This window comes from Tamandua tetradactyla, chromosome 9, assembly GCF_023851605.1.
Source record: "Tamandua tetradactyla isolate mTamTet1 chromosome 9, mTamTet1.pri, whole genome shotgun sequence".
In the NCBI taxonomy this organism is placed as follows: Eukaryota; Metazoa; Chordata; class Mammalia; order Pilosa; family Myrmecophagidae; genus Tamandua; species Tamandua tetradactyla.
In genome coordinates this window covers 48,042,875-48,061,415 of record NC_135335.1, presented here as the reverse complement: position 1 = coordinate 48,061,415, position 18,541 = coordinate 48,042,875, and the positions used below count along the sequence as shown (strand labels likewise).

Sequence of the window (18,541 nt, the reverse complement as noted above, 5' to 3'; positions counted from 1 at the left end):
TTGAGTATGATGCTGGCTATGGGTTTTTCATATATTCCCCTTGTCATATTGAGGAAGTTACCTTTCATTTCTATGTTTTCGAGTGTTGTTATCAGAAAAGGATGGAGAATTTTGTCGAATGCTTTTTCAGCATCAATCGAGATGATCATGTGATTTTTCCCTTTTTTTTGTTCATATGCTGTATTACATTAATTGATTTTCCTGTGTTGAATCATCCGTGCATTCTAGTATAAACTGCACTTGGTCATGGTGTATAATTCTTTTAATTATACTGTTGGATTCAATTTGCTAATATTTTATTCAGAATTTTTGCATCTACATTCATTAGGGAGCTTGGCCTGTAGTTTTCCTTTCTTATAACATCTTTACTTGGTTTTAGTATTAAAATAATATTAGCTTCATAAAATGAGTTAGAGTTTCTTTTACCTCTATTTTTCGGAAAAGTTTGAGCAGAATTGGTGTTAGTTCTTTATGGAATGTTTGATAAAATTCCCCTGTGAATCCATCTGGCCCTGGACTTTTCTTTGTAGGAAGATTTTGATGACTGATCTACTTCTTCCTGAGTCAGTGTAACGTGTTTGTGTGTCTCCAGGAACTTCTCCATTTCATCTAAGTTGTCTAGTTTGTTGGCGCATAATTGTGCATAATATCCTCTTATGATTTCTTTTATTTCTTCAGCGTGTGTGGTGACGCACCTCTCCTCATTTCTGATTTTTTTATTTGCATCCTCTCTCTTTTCTTCTTTGTCAGTCTTGCTAGTGGCCCATCAATTTTATTGATTTTCTCAAAGAACCAGCTTTTGGTTTTATTGTTTCTTTTGTTCTTTTTTTCTCCTCCTTTATCTCTGCTTTAATCTTTGTTATTTCTCTTCTCCTATTTGCTTTGGGGTTAGTTTGCTGTTCTTTCTCATGTTCCTCCAGGTGTACTGTTAAGTCCTTGATTTTTGCTCTTCTTGTTTTTTAATAGAGGCATTTAAGGCAGCAAATTTCCCTCTCAGCACAGCCTTTGCCACATGCCAGAGGTTCTGATAAGTTATATTCTCATTTTCATTCATCTCCAGATAGCTACTGATTTCTCTGGCAATTTCTTCTTTGACCCACTGGTTGTTTAAGAGTGTGTTATTTAATCTCCATATATTTGTGAATGTTCTCACTCTTTGGTGGTTATTGAGATCCAGCTTCATCCCATTGTGATCAGAGAATGTGCTTTGAATAATTTCAATATTTTAAATTTATAAAGACCTATTTTGTGCCCCAGCATATGATCTATTCTGGAGAATGTTCCATGAGCACTAGAGAAGAATGTATATCCTTGTGCTTTGGGGTGCAATGGCCTACATATGTTTGTTAGGTCTAATTTATTTCTCAAGTTATTTAACTTCTCTGTTTCCTTGTTGATCTTCTGTCTGGTTGTTCTGTCTATAGAGAAGAGTGGTGTATTGAAGTCTCCTACTATTATTGTTGAAACATCTGTCGCTCCCTTCAGTTTTGCCAATGTCTGTCTCATGAACTTTTGTGCTCCTCGATTGGGAGCATAAACATTTATGATTGTGATAGCTTTTGGTGAATTGACCCTCTAATTAGTATATAGTGTTCTTTTTTATCTCTTATGATGTCTTTACATTTAAAGTCTATTTTGTCCAATATTAGTATAGCTACTCCTGTTTTCTTTTGGTTACAACTTGCATGGAAAATCTTTTCCCATCCTTTCACTTTCAGTCTATTTGTATCCTTGTGTTCAAGATGAGTCTCTTGTAAGCAGCATATAGCTGGATTATGTTTCTTAATCTATTCTGCCAATGTGCATTGTTTAATCGGTAAATTTAGTCTGTTAACATTCAAAGTTATTACTGAAAAGGCATTTCTTGATTCCACCATCTTATCTTTTTTATTTGTCAGATCTATATATTCTTTTCCCTCTTTCTCTTGGTATTATTTAAATTATCCTTAGTGGTACTTACTTCTGTGCCCTCCCCCAGACCTCCCTCTCCTGCCTTTTTTTCAGCTGACAGGATTCCTTTTAGTATTTCTTATAGGGCCGGCCTCTTGTTGACAAATTCTTTCAGAACTTCTTTGCCTGTGAAACCTCTAATCTTTCCTCAGTTTTGAAGGACAGTTTGGCTGGTACAGAATTCTTGAATATTTCTTTTTAGGATATTGAATATATCATACCATTGCCTTCTCACCTCCAGGGGTGCTAGTTGAGTAGGGTGAACTCAGTCTTATTTGATTTCTCTTGTAGGTAGTAGTTTCTTTTTCCCTTGCCACTTTCAGGATTTTCTGCTTCTCTTCAACATTTGACAGGCTGATTAGTAGGTGACTTGGGGAAGGCCTCTTTGTATTCATTCTGTTTGGAGTTCTTGGGCTTCTTTGACTTGTATATTTATGTCTTATATGAGGGTTGGGAAGTTTGCCCCCATTATATCCTGAACTACTCTTCCTAGCCCTTTACTCCTCTCTTCTCCTTCTGGAACACCAATGATTCTTATATTTGTGCACTTTGTTTTGTCTATCATTTCCTTGAGCTCCCATTCAATTTTTTCCATCTTTTTTTGCAATTTGCGGTTTTGAGTCTTCACAGTCAATTACCCTGTCCTCTATATCACTTATTCTTTCTTATGCCTCTTAAAATCTGGTGTTGTGTGCTTCTAGTATGTTTTCTATTTGATCAACAGAGTCTAATCTCTGTGATTTTTGCTGTTTTTCTACTTATTCTTTCAAATGCCTCTTTGTACTCTTCTACTGTCTTCTTGATCTCCTTTATGCCATTTGCTATCCCACTTCTTTTATTAAGTAGAGTTGTATGAGCATCTTTGATTAGTTGCTCCAACATCTGTGTCTCCTCTGGTGTTTTAATTTGGTCATTAGGTAGAGCTATATCTGTCTGCATTGTGATATGCTTAGTGATCTTCTGCTGTCTTTGTCACATGTAAATATCTTGATTGATTTACTTTGGGAGTTGATTTCTCTCAGTAGTCTAAGGCTTTGTGTTTGCAGGATGATTGTACAGCAGGGAGCAGGGCATGGGGTGGAGCGCTCAGTCCAGTGATTTGTTTCAGGGCAGGTATGGGCACAGCTTGGGGATGTTACAATGATGCATGTGAACATGGGTGCCCAGCAGCCAGGAAGGATGTAGCTGTGCGGGTGCACCAGTCTGGAGGGTATAACCCTGGTGTGCATTGGTCTAAGGCACAGGGTCCTTTGTGTGTATGCATAGAGCTGTGGCAGCAGGTTTGAGTTACGCCTTCATGGATTGCCGGCAGATGTGACCTGGCTGCACAGGTTGGCACTTCCTCAGAGCTTGGAAGTGAAGCTGAGGGCTGTACAGTTCTAGAACTGCTATAAAGTATGGTTCCCAGAGCAGAATGACGTGGTTGGAGACCTGAGCGCATGCATGGGCCTGGGAGTGCCATAAATGAATGCAACGAGTTTAGGGAGGGCTTGGTGACACTGTGTGACACTATGAGCAGGGGGCGGGGGTAGTAGGAGGTTAGTGCCCGCAAACTTTATGTGCTGGCAATAACCTGCAAGGGTCAGGGAGGGGGAGGCAGTGCTCGGGAATTATGCAGGAGAGTTGGTTAGGCTGCACTTCGGGTGGGGATGGGGGGTAGGGTACTTATACTGGGGCTGGTGGGGTGGGGGCAGCTGGAGCACACAGAATGGGAGCAGGTGAGGGGGTTCAGGTGTGTGGGGTATGGGGCAAACACCAGTCATGGGGCTGCGCTTGTGAGGGTAGTGCACTCAAGAAACTCGGCCTGGCTTGCTTCCTAATCTTATGTTCTTGTCCATGCACTCCCAGGGGCTCCTTGGCTCTGTGTCTTCGCTGCAAGCTCTGGCTTTCTGCCTCTCAGTTACTTGGCCTCTGGCTCCTGCCTGTGGTGCAGAAGGCTCTCGTAGGTCAGCCGCACTCCTGAATTGCTGACTCAGTGGCCCTCCTGTCCCTTCTCTAACTTTTCCATGGGGCAGGGCTAATCTCTGTCTACTCTAGTTGGCCATCTTCCCAGAAGTCCTCCACCAATATTTTAAAAATCTATCAGCATTTTAAAGTGAAGCTAGAGTTCTCATTAGTCTGAGGTCATCTTTCAGGTGGAATGGACTTAGATTCCCAAATTCTTAGTTTGGACCTTACACTTGTTGATAGGACACACATAGAGAAAGCTCAAAATTGCCTTCAACTCAACTTTATCTTCCAGTTTCTCATAGGTTGTCCCATAATCAGTTGACTAACAGAAGAAGAATCTCTCCAATGGTGGCCGGTTGAGAAATGAAAGCCAGCACTCTGCACAAAACCAAAAGGTATTTTCTTAATTTTCACAAGAGTTTAAGCAGACTTGGTATTAGTTCATTTAGAAATGTTTGATAAAATTCCCCTGTGAAGCTATCTGGCTAGGGGGTTTTCTTTGTAGGAAGATTTTTAATAACCAATTGAATCACTTGACTTGGAATTGGTTTGTTCAGATCTTCTGTTTCTTCTCACTTCATTAGAATTTGAACATAGTTTGTATGTTTCTAAAAGTTTGTTCATTTCATCTAAATTGTCAAGTTTGTTGGCATAATAATTGTTCATAATATCCTCTTATGATTTTTAAATTTCCTTCAGGATCCACGGTAATGACCTTCTTTCATTTCTGGTTTTGTTTATTTGCACCCTGTCTTATTTTTTTTCTTTGTCAGTCTATCTCGGGGTCCACCAATTTTGTTGATTATGTTAAAGAACAAACTTTTGGTTTTGTTGATTTTTTTCTGTCTTTGTTATTTCTCTTCATTTATTTGCTTCAGGGTTAGTTTGCTATTCTTTCTCTACATGAGCAATTAGGTGTTCAATTTTTGCTCTCTCTTCTTTTTTAGTATGGGCATTTAAGGAATACATTTCCCTCCAGCACTGCCTTTGCAGCATCCCATGAGTTCCTTTCTGGAATCTTCTGGTTTGGTTTCAGGGAAAACATCTCAGTTCTGGAGCTAAGAGCAAATACGTGTTTCTCGTGTAGGATGAACTTCCTGGATTGTGTGTTGGACACCAAAATGTATTTATAAAGTCATTAATTTGCATATAAGTTGTATACTTAGTTCTTCTTAAACAGAGAATAGTCAGCCATTCTTAGGTGTTTACTGACTATATTATTTGGGATGCTTTTGGCAGGAAGTAACAGAAAATCCAACTCAGACCAGCTCAAATAATATTTCTCAACTTATGTAACTTGGCATCCAGAGGTGGGGTGGGCTCCAGATTGGTGGATTTAGTGCCTGGACAATGCTTGCAGGGACTCAGGTTCTTTTCATTCTCTGCTCTGCCTTCCCCAATCCTAAGGCTTGTTCCTCCTGTGGTCACATGATGTCAACTCAAGGTACACAGGTCTCTCTCTTTCTGAGGCTCTCTCTTAAAAGCAGTGAATCTCTTTCTAGAACTCCAGCAAACATCCTCATAGGACCCATTTGGCTGAACATAGTTATATACCTGTCTCGAGGCCTGTGCCTAACCCTGGGTAGGCCCATCCCTAACCTCATGGTAGGCACTAATAAGCCCTGAGTTCCTGAACCAGCAGCTAGGAAAAGGCATAGGCTCTCCACAGCCTGCTTCAGCCATTCAGGGTCCACTCATGCAGCTGTGGCACAGTGGTGACAACCAGGATGGACAACAATACAAACATCTACTCTGGCACATCTCCCAGTAAATCTCACCCGCATCTTGGGGGAAACTTCCTGGGAAAATGGTGAAGTAGGGAGCTGCAAGAGATACTCCTCCCCCAAAAACAGCTGTTAGAGAGGCAGAATGTTTGAAACAATCCTGGGGCTCCAGAGGCTGGGAAGCACTGTACAGCATCCAGGAAAGAGTGAGACCCAAGGACGCAAATAGGTCCTTTCTCTAAGGGAGGGCATGACCTATCGACATCAAGGACATAGCCTTAAAATCTTCTGGTTATTAGAATAAGTGTCAATCATTGGAGAAGTCACAGGAATCAGCTGTGAATGCAGCTCATGCAATCACAATTTAAGTCCATGAAATGTCCTCATAGCAACAGATAGGGCAGTGCTTGCCTTACAAGACAACCAGGCACCACTACCTGGCCAAGTTGACACATGAACCTGGCCATGACACTATCCAAATACAGGGAGCACAGAAAAGAAGGAGGGCCTTTAATACTGTATAGCTTAATTTAATACCTAGATACATCCCAGAGAACATTAAGCAAACAATTAAAAAATATTGGCAAAATCAAAAGAGAAGGAAGAGTTATAACAGAGAAAATATGTAAATAAATAAATGAGCAAGACTGTTGAGTCATGATATTAACATTCCTTTTTGCCTCAGTGTTTTGGATCAGCTAGAGAGAAAAATCTGAGATGGTAAATTTGTAACCCATGTAAAACTCTAGGATCTGTTTTGCAACTACTTGTTGAAGTATGCTTTGAAAATTATTACTTTTTTTATTTCTTTATGCTGTGGTCAAAAAGAAATGTTGCTTGCACATTTCATACCTCCTGCCCCTGAGCCTTTCTTCTCAGCCAGAGCTGAGTAGCAGAAGCTGCTACAGCAATAATAGAATCCCCAAGAAAGAAAGCACTGGAAATGCATCTGGACCAAACTAGAAGCAGTTATATTGGAAGAAGAGGAAGGTCATCCAAGTTTTCAGTATGGAAATCACAATACACACAATATACAATACATTTTGTCTATTCACACCAGAACAGGAAGGAGAACAACTTGCTGTGCAAAATAGGTTGGGTGTCAGCTTTTGAGACCTCCCAAGTAGCCATGCCCTAAGCCTCTGGGAGACAGAATTGGAACAATATTGTTAAAAGACAAATCAGAATTGAGTTGCAAAGTACAGCATTTAATTCAGGACATCAAGCTTGCTGCAGGAAAGAAATTGTTTGTTTCCAAAAGTGAAAGCAGCTTGTTGCTGGAGAGTGTGTGGACAGTTTTCTGAACAGAAAGAAGTTGTTTAAGTTCTCTTGGTTGGCGTGGGGATATCTAGTCTTATTGTGGTAGGTTAGGTGTAAGAGAAACTACTTTTAATTGAGCAAGATATGTTTAACTAGAGGTTTAGTTTATTTCTCAGGGTTAAGCATCCTTGTAGGGACTTTCTGTAAAGGATGTTTGTCACATAAATCTATGATCATTTGGGAAATTCTATGCAAGTATCAGCTCTGAGAAAACTCAAGAATTTTTTAAAATTTTATTTATCAAATGCGATCTTTTATCAAGAACCACAATTCTTCCAATCAGTGATTGTCTCTCCATCAGAAACAGAGTCAGCTTGATTCCCAGCATGCTAATAGTCAGTCTTTTCACAGAACAGACCCTTACCATAGACCTCTAAATGAATGACACAGACAATTATCAGCAGATGAGATTTGTTACTGCTTTGAAACCTGAAAATCTAAAGCTTTCCAAATGGAAAATTGAATAGCCAAAACATGGGTAACTGCCCCAAAATCTGAGTTCTGAATATTGTGTAATGAAATCAGAGATTTGGTTTTGCATAGTTGGCTCTGAAGCTAATCAGCCAGTTAAGCACAGTGGACACCGTCACGTGTCAGGTAACCTGAATCTTCAGTCTAATGAGGGTCAAATTTTGCGGGCTCCTAGGTGCTTGTGCGCTCACAAGACAAAGGGGGAAACAAAGAAATTCAGAGTCATGTGTCCCAACTAAGTAGTATTGAAACTATGTGAGTGGATTTACGATGCTTAATTATTCCATCAGTCAAGGAAAACCGTTTTACTAATGATTTTATCATTTGCAGTTTCTGGCAAATATAGGCAACCTGTTACTAGAGTTGATTTCTGTGATTTTGCATTTATAGCTACCTATGTAGAACTACCATTACACTACTTTTGAAAGCAAGGTATTGTCTTACTACTGATCAAGAGTCAAAACTGAAATCTGACACTTAGAAGTCTTGAGGCTCCCCAGCCTAATATTCCCATTTCTTCCCATTGTGGAAAGGCAGCAGATGGGTAGGGAATAAAATTTCCCCCCAAATTTCCCCCAAATGGGTGCATGGGTGGTTCAGTGATAGAATGCTCACCTTCCATGTGGGAGACCTAGACCATGTTCCCAAAGAAAAAAACTTCTACCAAAAGTAGATTCTCAAACTCCTGTAAATCTGAAATGTTGCTGGGGTCAGCCTGACTTCATATCTAAACATAACACTTCCATTTAACAAAGCATTTTGGTCACCCCACCTTGCAGGTCAAGGAGTAATTGCTGACCTACCCTGAAATGGGAACATTAGGCTGGGGAGCCTCAGGGCTTCTAAGTGTCAGATTTCAGTTTTGACTCTTGCTCAGTAGTAAGCCAATACCTTGCTTTCAAAAATAGTGTAATGATAGTTGTACATAGGTAGCTACAAATGCAAAATCACAAAAATCAACTCTAGTAACAGGTTGCCAATATTTGCCAGAAACTGCAAATGATAAAATCATCAGTAAAACTGTTTTCCTTGATTGATGGAATAATTAAGCATCATAAATCCACTCACATAGTTTCAATACTATTTAGTTGGGACACATGACTCTGAATTTCTTTGTTCCCCCTTTGTCTTTTTCCTCTCTGGCAGAGATAAGAAATGTTCTGCCAAGGGATGTTGAAACTGAGGCTTCTGATTTGCCAAACAAACAGAATATCATCTATAGAATGAAAAATTTGTTAATTAGACTAGAGGCACACTTGCTGAATCTGTACCTGCGTGCTGGTAGCAAATGGCAAGGGAGTTTGTTTCACTAACACTACTTTACCTGCACCTTATTCCTATTGGGATAATGCTTTCTGGCATTAAGGAACAGGCAAGTACAGGAATATAATACATCATAGCGACTAAAATTTCTGATGGAAAAATTGAATGTTGATTTAGCCCAAAGGACCCCATCTATTTTCTTATGTTAAATTTGTTCCCTTACTGTGAATCTTGTCCAAACTCAACAGTTAATTTGTTTTTTATTCTTTATTTTTACCTTGTGAAAAGTGTTTAACACCAGTATGAATCCAAGGCTACAGCAAGATGGCTTGGACAGGAACTTTGAGAACATAAGGAATCATAAGAAGTCACCATGTGATGGTGGCCAGTTCAGTGAGATTTTTCCTTTTAATTAGAATTCTCATCCTTAGGTCAGTGCTGCCATCCATTCTTATGCCTTGCAGAACCTGGAAGGACCAAGGATTTGGGACTTCCCACTTTCAAACTGTTTTCAGCTGTGCATGATCCCACAGCCCTTTGCATGATCCAACATCTCTGAACCTAGCACTGCCCCTCTAAGACTATGAGGTAAGATGCTCATTTTTAGCATCTGCACATGAAAGGTCTATTAACATTTGAATCCATGCTCTCACCCAATGTCCCAAATATATTCAGTTTTTTACTCAAATCTTATGAAGGCAGATTGTAAGTGGAGGGGAGATAAAGGGCAAAGAGAGTCAGCAAGGCACTAGCAAGGCACATTTCCTTTCTGTCTAGCAGCCTAGTGAATGCCCACAAATCAACCACATGATCTCAAAATATTTTTTATTCACCCAAACTCTATATCAGTTGTAGGGACTGCTTGACCCATTCTTCTTCCACACGGCAGAGGATGAACAAAACATCTTGATATTTCTATCTGCTGCCATGAAGAAAGGAAACAATAAAAGCTCATGCAGACACCTTATTTCAGTTTGAGTTCTCAAAATGGTGAGGGCCCTTTGTTCCACCTCACTTAACAAGGGGCAAGAGAATTTACTACTTGTCCTATAAAGCCTTGTCATATCCCCTAACCAGGTTCACAAAGAGTCCTCATCCTTTCCTCTTCCAGAAAGTCATATCTCTGTCAGCATTTATCTTCACACAAAAAAAAATTACATAAATATGAATGCTTTTATATTTTACTCTGTTTGCAAGTCAAACAATTAAGTTTCCAGTTCATAAATTTTGGTGGAAGGTATGTACATCCTGGATCTGAGAGAAAAAACTTTATTGTTCATTGCAGAACTGGCAGAAATAGCTTCATGTTAACATTTTTCCCTCAACCAAACCCAACCCTGCAAATTCCATATAGGTGATCGAAAGAGGCCCATCTATATACGGCGTAAATAATAGATCTGTGCCACAGCAAAAGATATCTGGGCATAATAAACCCCAATTTTTAAATACATTACTAGCAAACCTGCCCAATTTTTGCCTCATTGGGAGGCACTAACTTTATTATACTTGTCATGCCTTTAATCTGATCTTAACCCCAGAGAAAGATATTCCTGCCATTTTCAATGCTGGCTTGCTTTAAAAAAAAATCTTTGAAAATATACTTTGAACCAGAGTTGATAAAAGATAGTCAGAAACTTAGATACCTCAGTAATTCCTAATATCATCACATAGTTGCACATTCATCATAAGAAAAAAAAAAAAAAGAAACTTAGATGCCAACAGGGAATTTTATCCCAAGAGGGACACCTCTCCTTTGAAAATATGGGAATAATCACTCTATGACAAAAAAGATTTTGAGGATTTTCATTCAAAGTCCAACCTTTCTTGTTTGGCACTGTGGGATTACTGAATATCAGAACTTAGATAGAACTAATAAGAATTGACAGCTCCAGGGAAGGGGAGATGCTTCTAGGTGAAGCAATGACAAATGAGGGCAAATGTAAACCAATGTATAATAAAATACTTTCAGAATAAACTGAATTTTTAATTATTTTAAAAGGCATAAATCACTATTCCAACCCTATGACAGATAAATTATTGATGATTTGCTGGTTGAATTTTAAAGATAAATAATTGTATGTTTAGAAGCAAATGAAAGAGAATATTTCTGTTGTCTTAAACTATGAAAACATTATTCATCCAGGGAAAAAACATTAAATGCATGAAGGAAAGTATGTTGTTTTAAAATTAAGAGCCTTTGAGAGGAATAGAGAGAAAGAAAGAAAGAGAGAGACAGAAGAACTTGTATCCAGCATGTGCAAAGGACTTTTACAAATTTATAAGAGAATCACAGTCAATTCAATAAAAAACAATGAACACATTAATCCATCACATACTTTCAAAAATTTGCAAATGGATGATTAAACATGCTCACTTTCCTTAATAAGTTATTAATTTGTACCATGATACAATACCCAGATGGCTAAAATGAAATTCATAGAAAAAATCAAGTTACCACTGATATGAATAAATAGGAAAACCCATATGCTAATAGTGGGTATGAAAATTGTTACTGAAATGCACAAAAACATTTTGGCAGTATTTATTATACCATAACATATGTAAGCATATGATGAAATAATTTCAGTAACATAGGTATATGCACTAAAATTGTACTTGTCACCATAACAAAAATTCTAGAATTTAAATATGAACACTATACATAATAGCTCCAATGTGAAAACTACTCACATATACATAAATGCTGGAATTACTATATACAGTAATATTGACACAGTGGATTCCTATATACCAATGCTTATGAATGATCCACAGTAGTATGAAATAGTACAGATTTATTCACAAATCACATCTGAATGAAAAATCAAAACACAAAGTTGTTGATGGTAAAGGATTCTATTTATATAAATAAAAAGCAGGTGATGGTGATCAATGATGCTAGATGTCAGAATCTTTTCACCATCAGGTTTAGAGGCAGGGAAGAGACACAAAAGAATATTAGGGGATGACAATATTCTCTTTTGAGTGGATTGCTCAGTTTGTGAAATTTAACTGAGATCTCCAACAGTGTAAAATGTTGGTAAATGGTAATTACAGACATATCATGGAAAGACTGTAGGCTCAGTTCCAGACCACCGTAGTAAAATGAATACCACAATAAAGTGTTACACATTTTTTTTTGTTCCCAAGTGCATTTAAAATATATGTTTACTCTATATTGTAGTCTGGTAGATGTTCAGTAGCATTATGTCTTAAAAAAAGGTACTTTCCTTAATTTAAAAACACATTAAGCTTCAAATGTTAACCATCACCTGAGTCATCAGTGAGGTTTAATATTTTGCTGGTGGTGGGTCTTAAACCCATGTGGATGACTGGTGACAGATCAGAGTGATGATGGCTGAAGGTTTGGGTTGCTGTGGTAATTTGTTAAGAAAAGGCAAAACATAAATTTTGCAACATTGTTTGACTCTTCCTTTCAAGAAAGATTTCTTGGTAAAGTGAGATGTTGTTTGATGGCATTTTATCTATAGTATAGCTTCTTTCAAAATTGGAGACAATTCTCTCAAAATTATTTTTCTGTTAAGCATATCTTGCAGGAATCATAGAAAAATATGCAAGGATTCCTAGATGTTTGCCAGTAACAATTCTTCACTTAATAACAAAGTAGTATGAATATAAAATAATCATTTAATTGCATGCAAAAGAAGGTTATTTAGATATCAGACACTGGAATAGAAAAGTCTTCTTCAGTTCTGAATGTATGAAATGGTTAAATGAGAGACAATAATTGATAGTTTTCAGAACTATCCATGGTCTTTTGATTATGGTGAACATACTTTATCTCTTGAAGTTAGGGATGCAGCATATAAGAAAAAGGTAATTTTGTGATTATGAGGTTGAGACAGCAGCTGTCAGATAAAAAATGTATCTTAAGATATTTTTCTGTAGTTTAAATATGATCTAAAATCAATCCAAAAATCTATTATTTCAATTTGTAAAATGTAAATGATTTGATACCTTTGAAAATACAACTTGCATGTGTGTGAATATTTTTACAAAATCTCACTTCATTGCTATTAGCTTCACTTAATTCGTGTTTTAATAATTTGATAAAGATATGTTCTGTAACAAATTATAATTTAGTTTCTATCCTTCACAATTTTATCAAACTTAGTGTTTAATTTAATTTAGGAAATGGTATGAGATTGTTCAAGCATTCCTGTGATAGTGGACAATGCTCTCTACCCTGGTGTAAATGCTAATTAATCTTTCTGTATCCATCCATTTAGTAAGCCAGTATTATTTAAATATGTTCATTAATTTCAACATTGTCATAGGGCAGCTTCCTGTATTTTTAGGCTGTAGGAAGTATGACTACACCATTCTTACGTGTAATAAATACTTGTATTCATCACTGATATTGGCCTATAAAATAAATCTTTACACTTTAAAGGTAACATGTCACAATGAAAAATATAAAATATAATGCTACCATTCTAAGATAAAATGAAAACAACTATATATAGATATGCTTTATGGCAGAAATGCAGCTAACTGCCTTTGCTACCATATTACACTAATTAAATGCACTCCTTTTGTTTTACCTAACTGGCTACATTGAAGTCCTTATTCTTCCCATTAGCAGGCTGGGAATTAAAGAAAATCACTTATTTTATCTGTGTTTATACGAAGAATGAAAATGTAAGTACTTATTACAGTTTTCATGAAAAATAAGAATCTATCAGAGGTGCAAATTTTATAGCCATGATTCATGTATTATAAATATTATTTAAGGTTATCCATTGAAATCTGGGAAGCATTGTACTAAAAATATGGATTATATGATTATTTCAAAGCAGTTACTAAATTGTAAGTGGGGAAAGCTGGTCTCAGTTGATATGATGCCTATAACCTTTTCCCATGCAGGAAACCCTGAATCAGAAGACAAGTGTCACTAATTGAGAACTGACAAAATGCCCAGCAAAGATTTCATAATAGGAGTGGTCTTCTTCTTACAGATCATATTTGGAATCCTAGGAAACATGTCTCTTCTTAGTCAAATCATCATAGGTTTCACTCAATGCAGGTTAAGGTCTATAGGTTTGATTCTAAAGAGCCGAACTATAGCCAATTCCTTGGTCCTTCTCTGTAAAGGAATACCCCAGACAATGGCAGCTTTCAGGTATTTTATTTACCAACTTATTGTGTGATCATGATTATTTCTACTATGGTTGTTCTATATTAATGTTTTAAAACAGTTCATCAATTTAACTAATTTTTGCATATTGTATACTCAGGATATCTTACTATTTTGAACTTCAAACTGTTGGCATATTTTAAAATGAAATCACAGTGTAAATTTATTAATATCCTTAATTTCTACCTTGAAAATATAAGGACATTAAAACATTATGCTATCACATTCATCCATCATTTTTTGTTATTGATGATGTGTTTAAAAAATTAAAGACACACATGCAGGTCATAAATTCACACCTCAATGGAATTTTGAAAACAAATGCACATCTTTAGGCAGTTGGTCAAGAAACAGAATATTTTCAGTCTGCCACAAATCTCATTTCTCCCCCAGTCTAGTCACTACTCTAAGAGTAAATACTGTTATGAGTTACAATCACTTAAAATATTATTGTTGTTTTTATTTTACATAAATGAAATAATACAACATGAACTTTTAAATTTATTTTTTTGTATTCCTCATACTCTTTTTTGAATTTATCTCCATTGCTCTATGTTGTGCATTTATATGGTTTCCTGTGTAGTATTTAACTGTGTAAATGCCAAACTATTAATTTCATTATTCTGATGTTGCTGGATTTGTGAGTGGTTTACATTTTGAGGTTATTATGAATAATTGTAGTATGGATATTGTAGAACATGTGTTCTGGCTATACATGTATGAAAAACTGCTCAGTATATCATGTAGTGATTGAATTGTTAGGCCAAATGCTTGCATCTGTTCTTCTTTAGATACTGTCAATATTTTCTGAAATATGTTTACCAATTTTCACACCCACAGCCATATAGGTATTGCTAGTTTATCAACATCCTTACCAACACATGGTAAAGTCTATTATTTTCATTTTAGCCTTCTGGTTGTTCTGTGATGACACAAGCTAGGGGTTTATTTGCATTTCTTTTATTACTGAGGAAGCCAAAAATCCCTCCACATATTTATTAGCCTTTAGGTTTCTTGAGGTGCTTTTTGGTTTATTTTTCTCATATTTTTCTGTAAGGTTGTCTTCAGTTTTCTTATTTATTTTAAGAATTATTTGTATATGTCAAATACTTCTGTCTCTCTCCCTCTTTCTCTCTCTCTCTTTTGATGGAGTAATCAATAATAATATAAGTTGTCATTTTTCCGTTAATACTTAATATCATTTTTCTGTGTCAGAACTATTTTTCTATTGTAAAACCACATAAATATACACCATTTATTCTTCTAAACTTTTGCATACTCATCTTTATAATTTAATCTAACAATTAATGCAGAATTAATCTACATATATTTCACCTTCAGTATCATTAAATAAAATAGAATATATTCTTGGGAATTTGGGTGAAGGGTGGAATTCAAATACTTAGAGGTCTGTTGAATACGTGTGTGCATATCACCATCCTAATTATTTAATTCTATGGGGGGGAGGGAGGGTGAAGAGCAAATGAGGCTGAAAGTGCCAAAAATTAATGAGTTAAGATGCAGTTTATGCCTAGGCAGAAAGAAAGGAGCCCTTGATCCCAAGCCCATTCTGATGCTGAGCAATGCCAAGGGGGGAGAGACAGCACAACTATTACAGTAAAAAGTCAAAACAGAAATAAAAACCTCTCAGTGTCCTGGTCTGCACCTCCTTGCTAGCCTGCAGACCACTCAGGATTTAGTGTAATCTTGCTTCACCAGCTAATTCCTACAGGTATTAAATTCCTTGCTTTTACTAATGCAAGAAAAATTGATAGGGCTGGGGTAGAATCTGCAGTTGGGAAGGGAAACAAATATGAATATGCTAGTGGGGGCTTTAAGGCAGAGTCAACATACTATTGTCTTGTTTCCACTGAAAATCTATAGTAGGAACTCATGTACTGTATGTTGTATTTCCCTGGACAATCAGTGCTAGAGGAGATTATCACAATGGTGGAGAAGAATAGGTAGAGAAGTATGAGGGAGAAAAATACTCCTGCCATTTGCCATCAGGTGTTGGTTGAGGATTTATGACAATGGCTTCTACCCTCTGATGTCCCAAATTTTCATAATACAGATTTTTTTTTCTTGGGTAGTCAAAAGGATGAGTCTTGATACCCATATCCCCATATCTAGGGTTTTATCATATTTCTTCTAGTGAGAAAGACTTACAAAATCCCAATATTTCAGGGTTCTATTTTCCAGTTAAAGTCCATGGGAATTGTAAGGGCATATTCAGTGTTCAGTCCTTATAGTAGTTCAGGAAATAGTTTTCTCTTGGTCCCTACTTTTTGTAGGAAAATTTTATAAAATAACACTGGTTCATGAGAATTTAAATTAGAGGTATTGTCTCATTCTGAAGAAGACGACAAATTTGCTGGCTTTCCAGGATAAAAAAGATAATGTCCCCCTCCAGACAAAGAGTGGGGTAACTGTGATAACAACCTACTTTAAAAGATTAGAGTTTTCAATGCTCAAGGTTACTGGAATCTGAATTAAAGTCACTAAATGTGCCAAATTCCTGAAAGATTTCACGTGACGTGGAAGCTAAGGGAAACTGATACAGATACTAAATTTTTGTTCACTGTTGTGCTATTAGTAATAATACCCTTTGTCTTTGGCCAAGAAATATGCTGTATTTTACTAGGATCCATCAAATTATTCAGGTGAACTTGTTAGCTTCTATGTTGTGTTAAATCTAAAATATTTAATATTCCTGGGAGCAGTTCAAAATAAATATATACATATATATGCATATATATTTATTTATGTATGTATATACATCTGTATATGTGTATATAACTAAATATTCTCTTAAATACTCAGTTCATGTCAAATAAATGAGAATTGTCACCTGCTCTACAAATTAGGTTTCAAATGTGTATTGGAGATAAGATTTGTAGGAAGCAAGAATCTGAGATGTAACTGAGAAGAGAAGGAAGAGGCCATGAAATGCCACCATGAGCTTTGCCACCTGACAAGCTAAGAACTGAGGGTCAACAGCAGCCAGTCCCAAAGCACCCCAGTCTTGGGAAGAAAGCATCTTCTTGATGATGCCTTGATTTGTACATTTTCCAAACCTCAAAATCATAAGCTAATAAATTCCCATGATTAAATAGTTAAGCCTAACTGTTTCATGGTATTGCTTAAGCAGCCTAGGAAATTAAAACAGAGCCTAAGTTGTATCCTTAAGGGTCTGAATGGATTGCTTAGCCTAATGAGGAAGTTCCAAGACAGGACAGCTTCAGATGGGCAAGGATAGCTGAGTTAGGAACAAAAGTGTTTCAGTGTTCTAATCACTATTCTGGGTTCCATACAGGCCCTCTAGTTCCTGTTAGTTTTCAGACTCCATTTGTCCTGTACTCCTTCTCTCGTGGTATTATCATCTGTTGCACTGGGCCCCTCTGTTGCACCTTCAAGTTCTGGGATTTATGGGTTCTCTGTGGCTCATGCTGTGTACAATGTACAATGTCTTGTGCATGGCATTATTTCCTTGGACCTCTCATCAGGTTTTGCTGGGTATTTAGTTTTGCATTATCTGTGTCACAAGTAAAGAAAAAATATTCTGCACAGAAACAGAACAAAAAGTATCTCAGGTTCCTTCTTAAAGTGGTGATGAAGCAGCTCAATGACCAATAAGCAATACCCATGCCCATTTGTTCATCTCTGCACTCAATACCCATCCTATGCACCTCTGCTACCTCTCTTTCCTCCCAGAATAGGACACAACCTTAAACAAGGAACATAAAGTGAAATTAGGTTTTTGTTATCAAATGCCTGGTTGTGGAGACTTGAAAATGAGGGTTTCTTGTGCAGATTGCCCCTGATAGTTTCAGTATTCCTAAAAGTCTTAAATTAGTTGCCCCACTTTGTCTTAACTTTCCTTTGTTTCTCCATCTCTACATAAAGTTCTGTGAAGCCTGTCAAGCCAATTCTTGTATCCTACATTTAAGAAACAAAGCTTTGTGGTATCATCTTCCAGCATCAGAGGAACTCAAAGCAGAGCCTCCACAGAAGGAATGACTATCCACTTTATTATTAAGTCAGTCTGATAGAAAAGAAAATCAAAATACAATCAGGTTTTCACATGTAGGATGGAGCTCCTAATTTACAGTGAGTTTTATAAAATGCTACATATGGCATTAACTGTACCTTCTCCACAGAGTGTAATATATTTGTTGATGACCTGGAAGTGACATCAGATGGTTAAAACCAAAAGTACTATGGGAAATATTCTATGGGAACACTATTCCTGAGGCATAAATGCTTGTTCTCCAGTGAAGCACTTATAGGGACATAGGTGCACATGATACTGTAAATCCTAACAGGTTGCATGTAAATTTTAATTGGTCAAGAGAAGAGAACCTGTGTCAGCATTGATTTTGGACTTTAACTCCACCACCTTCCTTGTGTATCTCACTTTATCCATATTTCCTATTCTTTAACATCTTTGTAGGTTTTCTTGCTGCTTTTAAATTGCTTCCCTTATTCCATTGAAAAACTGTAAGGGTACATTAAGAATGGCAGTGTTCCAAGTATTTTATTGCACTCTTGACAATAGTACAATGAGACTGCTGAATTCACTATGTCCCTGAAATCTCCAAAATGTGGGAACTCTACAGCCCTCTCGTTTGTATAAGCCATCGCAACCTCTTTCCCTTTCTTTCTTCCTACATGCACAAAACGTCATCCTAATAGTGACATGGTG

General features: G+C 36.9%; 1 long non-coding RNA gene across 4 annotated transcripts in view; it reads left to right on the top strand.

Annotated features, from left to right (window-relative positions):
- Positions 1-18,541, top strand: part of LOC143647096 (uncharacterized) — a 190,719-nt gene that overhangs the window by 109,570 nt on the left and 62,608 nt on the right. For 3 of the 4 annotated variants that reach the window (XR_013157839.1, XR_013157841.1, XR_013157842.1), the window contains one exon: positions 4,193-4,295. The exons of the other annotated variant lie outside the window; for it this stretch is intronic. This is a non-coding gene — a long non-coding RNA (uncharacterized LOC143647096). The remainder of the gene's footprint in view (positions 1-4,192; positions 4,296-18,541) is intronic. 4 annotated transcript variants of the gene reach the window in all.